This window comes from Aedes aegypti, chromosome 1 (assembly GCF_002204515.2).
Source record: "Aedes aegypti strain LVP_AGWG chromosome 1, AaegL5.0 Primary Assembly, whole genome shotgun sequence".
In the NCBI taxonomy this organism is placed as follows: domain Eukaryota; kingdom Metazoa; phylum Arthropoda; class Insecta; order Diptera; family Culicidae; genus Aedes; species Aedes aegypti.
The window spans coordinates 301292030-301299538 of NC_035107.1; positions in this window are offsets into that span (position 1 = coordinate 301292030).

Below are 7509 nucleotides of genomic sequence, written 5' to 3' on the forward strand. Positions count from 1 at the left end.
GCGATGTGCTACTAATTTGCGGAAATGATGATTACTAGATTGATTCGGTGGCGAAGAGTTTTGATTTAGTTAACGAACGGGGTCAAGTTGCTCTCGGGACAAATATTGTATAAAGCTACTTTCACTGACACAGGGCTGGTAGCAACCGAATGTCTTCAAAGTATTAACTTTTGGAACGCCGCACGCGCCTGAGAAGCAGACCGAACAGGAATAAGGGAATATACAAAAAAAAGTAATCAGGATATAAAAGGTGTCCACGATGAAATTGCCACACACAAAATTGATTCGCAAAATTCGAGTTTTCATCCGATTGCCATCAATTTTTCAGGGATTGAAAAATAACTATTAAACTTCATTTTACTCGTATTTTATTTACAGTCCATACGCAAATGCCCGCACCTTAACCCCGGCCATAAGATTCTGCACAACCTACAACCTGTGAATCAACCGTTTTTTGCATATTAACCCATACTTTCTTCAGTTCCTCGACTGTCTTCACTACCTTAGGTCGTTTAAAAAGGTGCTGCTTCATAATCACCCAGTACTTCTCGATGGGGCGGAGCTCCGGAGGGTTGAACATTTTCGGCACGAAATTGACCTTATTGTCCGCATACCACTTCAGCACGTCCTTGGAGTAGTGGCCAGAAGATTGTTGGGACGTTTTGGGCCTTCAGGAGAGGAAGCAGCCGCTTCTGGAGGCACTCTTTCATGTACATCTGTCCGTTCATCGTGTCCTGGGTCACGAAAGGTGCACTCCGCTTCGCGCACGTGCAGGTGGCTTGCCAAACCAGGAATTTCTTCGCAAATTTGGACATCTTCCGGAACGCTGAACTTATCCTTGGCCGTGAAAAACAGGTTGCCGGGGATCTGTTTGAAGTCGGCCTTCACATATGTTTCGTCGTCCATGATGCAGCTTTCAATTTTCGTCAGCATGTTGAGGTACAACTTCCTGTCACGGGTTTTGGCGGACTTGTTCTGCTTCTCGTCGCGATTAGGGGCCTTTTGTACCTTGAACGTTCGAAGCCCAAGTAACAATTTCAATGCTTTTTGATCTTAAATGTTATTTATGAAGGTTTTATTAGAGATGTATTATTCCTAACCGATTTAATAAAGCATTGCAAAGTGCTAAACGATCTTTTCAGTAAAACCCACTTTAAAATGTTTTGTAGATATCTATAAGAGCTCCCGTTAAAACTTGTTTGCTGGCCACATTTGTTGATAATAAATTGTATTTTGAAGGAGCTGCGTAGTATCTATTAAAACTAATACTTAGTACACCATCTTGCTTGTCTTATAAAAGCATAGATAAAACTTCTAAGACTGCACTAAGTCATGTTAAAGCCTTCTTAAATCTCAACTGTCTGATGCATGTTATTGGAATGCAGTCAGCGTGTGGTTATCAATATCATTATGTTGATAATGATAATCATGTAGTGAATTATGAGTTAATCAAAACGCAAACATAGAAATGGCAAATATTCCTCTCGTAAAATTATCTGACTACCGTATATAGCATATTTTCTCATGCTTGCCTTAACTTCCCGTTCCACTGGGACAACTATGCTGCATGCAACAGCTGAGCTACATGAAAAAGCTTTCATTTTTTAAGCACTTATTACTTACCGTTTTCTGCATAAGTCCAACTGATCACCCACGACTAACTTTATCATAACAATGCATTCCAATAAACACGTAGTTAGATACATAACGGCACGAATTTTGTAAATTGAATTGCCTCACAAAATCGAATCTTCTGATTTGTTTACCTTTTTGACAGCACTAGCTTTCCTAAGTGCATTAAGTTCAAGCCAAGGCTCCCAAAAAACCTATTTGTCTTTGTGCAGAACAAATAGTATAATTTAAGAATATTTTAGCCAGTGAAGGATTTTGCGCATGGATTCTTAAGATCGAAAGCCCTTATGAAAGATTAAATTGCTCAGAATAACCACCAATTGATCTTAATCCATCCCAGACAGGACCAGCAAGATTTAACTGGATGGGATCCATTTTTATTGTCGCTGTTTCGGGTTGATAATTACAATATGCGGGGGAAATTTCGATATATGATTGAGATGAGCATGAAATCATTCTGAAAATGGAATAGAGTTAGCGAATTTTGATTTCGTAATTGTGGCGCGTTGCTGTAAATCGAAAAATTGTATGTCATTTCACCAGTAAATTTTTATTGGCAGGAATTTCACGCGATCGTAAGGAAGTTTTGTGCCATGCAAAAAATCATTTTTTTTAATTGATTATAATGAGGCGGCAGACATCATGATGGTTTCAATATTGAAAAAGGTTTATAAACAACTTTTTGGTTGATGTTTGTACAATCATAAGCTCTTAACACAGACAAACAGACGTCACACTCTCATCATTGTCCATCGACCACCTTTTTAACGGTCGATTCAAAAATATGGTAGGTGGACAATCCGCCACCCGCAGCGCTCGCATCGTTTTTGTTCGCGTTTGACGTTTGCACACTACCGCCACCTGTTGGCCCGTCGGCCAAATACAATAATTTTAGCATTGGGCGCACATGTCCTCGTGACTATGATTTTGATCGAGATTTGTTCTAAGTGTTACGTATGTTTGTCTGTGCTCTTAACATTGATTTTATTTCGTGTATTAGGATATCGTAAAAGATTCAATACCGCTAGATGAGCTCAATAGTGTGTAGTGTGGGCCTCAATAGTGTAGTAGTGTGGGCCTTTTCGGGCTTAACGGAGTTTTATCAGAGTTTTATTAAGGTTATTAAGACTAATAAGTTCTAAAATAAGTTTTAACGATATGGTGGTAACAACAGCTTGTAGTAAATGAAAAAACTAAACATGTTACTTGGGAGCCCAGCCTTAGTTTTGGCCTTCTGGACAAAACTTCGGCTTAGGTGCAGGTTCTTTGCCACATCCCGAACGCTCATATGCAGGTAGATTATCGGGATCAGTCCACGGAAGTCGTCGGAGAGCAAATCTGACAAACTTTTTTTGGATCCTTTCGATACGCGTTACATGTACTGCATGATACGAAGCCCAAACTTGTACTCCATATTCAAGCACGCTTCGAATCAAGGAGCAATAGAGAGACTTCAAAGCGTGCACGTCAGTGAATTCCATAGTGTTGCGACGCAAAAAGCCGATCATTGAGTTGGCGTAACTAACATGGACTATGGACACCAAAACAAATTTGGTTTTATTAGAATAGTATACAAATACTAAACCCATCCCGATTGCGCCTATGACATGGAAAATACATTTCAAACATACATTAATGTCAATTCTGTTCTCTGCCATCACAATAGATACTAAAAAAATATTTTTGTCAAATTTCCAATTAGCTTAATAATATAATATACGTACAAAATTGCCCCTTTCAGAGCCCCTCCTGGCTAAACCACTGGTCCATCACCCGAAAGGCTTTGGGGTTTTTCTTATTTCGGCATGTAGAATCTAACAAAAATGGTCCGGTTGAAAACCCCGTGTAACACCATCGTGACCTTCCCTTGTGAGTCACTGACAAATACTTAGTCAAGCAACTTACCGTTTGAGTAGACAGCATAATTGATCTGCTTAAGTCCAGTAGTCAGCAACGATTCCACTACAACAAGTTCTTGTTCAGACGAAGCGTTGAGGGGCAGAAAAGTCGTAATTCCAGGCTATATGAGGCAAGTTGTAATCACCCATTATGATCACTGTATCATGAGGGTTGGCCATGTCAAGAAGCCCTTATACAGATTCAGCGTGCTTGATGAAGTAGTCGGGTTGACTGCAAGGACGGATATAGATGGAACAAACGAATAGCCATTGATGTGGCAGGACAATTTGTACAGCAATCTGTTCGAGACTTTCACAATCTACAAGATGCACGGATTTGCAGTTTAGCTCCGATTTCACCGTAATCAACACGCCACCACCCCGTCGAAGTGCGCTAGTTCGAGAATTCCTCGATAGCTCAGCATTCGAAATGTCAGCGTACAGCCACGTCTCGGTAAATATCACAATATCGTAATCACAGGAAGCCAACGAGAGAAATAGCGAATTTGTCTTTGTCCTTAACCCTCTGACGTTCTGGTAATAAACGGTCAAGTGAGAAAGATTGGGCAGCGTTGGAGAAAAGTTGGAAAGACTACTTGCAACGACTATCGATGACGATGATTATCGGGCCGGAGTCCACATTCGGCGTCGGTTTCCAAAAAATGTTGAGTCTGGGCTTCCGATCGGTGGTCAATCGTTCCTCGAACCGCTTAATCACTCGCGACACCGTGGAATTCGTGATTCCCAACGTTTTAGCGATGGAACGATGCGAGAGATCCTTGTTCTCGTGATGAATGTGCAAGATTTTATCACGCACGAGCTGTTCTTACGACTCCATTTCCGCGAGTTTTGATCACAGGACTTTAAAACTTGCAGGATGTAAATAATGCGCTATGAACTAAATCCACCCAAATTTTCATTAAATTCTACCCAAAGGTTAAAAAGTTAGAGCAATTTCATAGTCTGCCCATAACTGCATAACAGTCACATTCGACATTTTTGACAAATTGGAGTTAATACCATGGAGAGTCATCAAATGATAAATACTTTCGTTCAACTTACTAAAATCTGTGAGATTGTTCTAGAAAATTCGAAAAAAATACCAAGTTGTTTTGTCACATTGGCAATTGTAACCGCATAACAGTCACATTGAAATTATACATGAGCCTCATAATGTAGTAGCAACGAAATTTCCATCAGAATTATTTTCTAACTATTCACCCAACATGCGATATAAGATGTACAAAATTGTAGCCTCAAAAAAGCTCTTTAGAATTCTTAGTGATTTTTTGAAATTTTAGTTACCTCTCATACTGCAGTAAAATGCAAACTTGGTATCCCATTTACTCAATGCCTACTTTTGTCGAATGTTACAAATATGCAGTTATGGGCAGTAGTGTGGCAATTTCATCGTGGACACCCTTTAGGGTACTTTGCCAATAATTGCAATGTTACTATTATTGAGGTAGTGTGTAAAACTCATAATAGGGTACCGTTTCGTCTCAAAATCCGAACATGACTCATATTCCAAACACTCGATTTTTTCAAGAAAACTACACAAATCTCTTCACAGGATGATCAATCCTTCTATGACTCAAGTCCTACCCCTTCCGCACAGAAACCTCATTTTTCTATCAGTAAAAATATAAATTCGAACATAATTTACGTTTCGCAGATGCTGTTGGGGTTGTAATTTCATATAGGGACTGTTATGCCTTTTTTTTCAACATGGGAGCACAGATAAACAGACGTCACATTCTCATCATTGTCCATCGGCCACCTTTTTAACAGTCGTTACAAAAATATGGTAGGTGGCCAATCCGCCGCCCGCAGCGCTCGCATCGTTTTTGTTCGCGTTTGACGTTTACGTACTACCGCCATCTATTGACCCGTCGGCCAAACACACCAATTTTAGCATTGGGCGTACAAGTGACTATGATTTTGATCGAGATTTGCAGGTTTATTCTACGACTGGCGTGAGGTGACAATTGTCGGTCTCGTATAGCGAAGTGACAATTCTCGACTCGAGTGAAGTGACTCTCCATTTGATTTACACGGCGAGTCACTTCACTCGAGTCGAGAATTGTCACCTCGCTATACGACACCGACAATTCTCACCTCACGCCAGTCGTAGAATGCACCCATTGTTCCATGTGTTACGTCTGTTTGTCGGTGATGGGAGTGAACCATATTTTGCCACAACTTTTTCCTCGCGGAATCTAAGAAGAAATTCCGAAAAAAAACTATGCAGTGGTCACTAGAAGTTTGCAAAAATATTCACTGCCAGCAGAAAAAGGAAAATTACTTTAGATAGCATTTTGGGTAGAAAAAAATCGATTTAAGAGACCTTCCATAAAAAATATAAACTTTTAGGAAACATTCATTTGAAAAGTGATCGATAGCCTGATAGCTCAATTGGATTAAAAATGCCTTGATGACTTGCTCCAACTGCTATGAAAGATTTCACAGATTAAAATGTTTAGTGATTTACTCAAATGATTTGCTCATTCCATCTTTGATTTTACGGCCTTCTAAAATCTAAATAGTCGCGACGTGTGAGAATCTCGTCTCGCGCCAACAATTATCACAGGCACCAATCCCTCCAAAACAAGAATGAGTCCACAATCCGCAGCTGAACAGTTGTTATGCATTCAATCGTCGTTTCCTAACGATCATAAAACGATCGTTAAACAATACCGAAAAATTGGCGAGAAATTACCTAGCCACCAATCATCACTCCCCCAAATGATCATATGCCGAATAGGGCGCCAATCGCCAAGTAAACACTCTCCGCGGCTACAAAGCCCCGATCGCCCCCTCATCGTATCGATCGAAATAAACCATGTGCGTGTCAATTTGCACTTCTAGCGCCACCACCACCATCCAAGCAAGCCGCTTTGAAGAATGATCGGCACTCGAGAGCATCAGCGTCCAAATCTAGATCGCAGCAAGCGAACGAATCTGTCGAAAGCGTTGCTGGAATGTGCAATCTCAATGCATCATATGCCGCGCGCAGTTTTCTTCTGCGGGTTAAATGAAAAGGACATACAATGGACGCGCAACTTTGTTGCTTCGCGATAGATTGATGGATGCATATGGGCACCGACGAAAGGCCAGCTAGGGCAAAAGTACCGATAGTGGAGTAACTGAGGAAAAGCAGCCATAATATGCCAAATATCTGGTTTTCACGTGTCAGTCGATAGATCTCAACTACTTTTAACAGTTAAATGTGAGAAAATTACAATTAAAGGAACATTTCCTTGCAAAACTCCTTGCACCAATAGGAATAGGAACACTAGAGGAGATATGTTCTTAGCATGGTTGCGCCATTGAAGGACGCAACCCATTGAATTTTTATGGGGCCCTTCACTATGGGTACTGATGCATCACGAATGGTGCAGAGGCAAAACATTTAAGCAACATAATTGTTTTCAATAGTTTTATGATTAAATTTGAATGTAGTTCGATAGCTTAGCTAAGCATCGTTAATCATTGCCAAATATCGCATATCTATTTCCACCATTGAAGCTACCTCCACTAATAGAGCGTGTACCCTATAAGGTTCAATACGTGATGTTCGTCATCACGGCTGCATGGCCGTGTCATTCGCGAAAATTATACCGTTATTGGGTAGGTATACACTAGCGCTACGATCAAGTCGCACGTTTTCCACTTACCGTTGCGCGAACTGCACCTTCCCAATGTGCTAATATTAGAAACTTGTAAGTTTGTGAAACTTTCTCACATAAATTGTACCTTTCTATCTGTTAATTCTGGAGAAATCCTGGTGGAATTTCTGGTGCAGGATCTTGTGATATCTTGGAAGAATTCGTGGGAAAATCATTAAGAATGTTTAATTTCTAATCTGGCAATTATATGAAGTTTAAGACAGGTCAATAATCCTCTTAAAAGGTAAGTTTCAATCAGGAGCCAAAAATAACATTCGGCCAAAACGGGTTTCTTAATATATTTTAGCGAT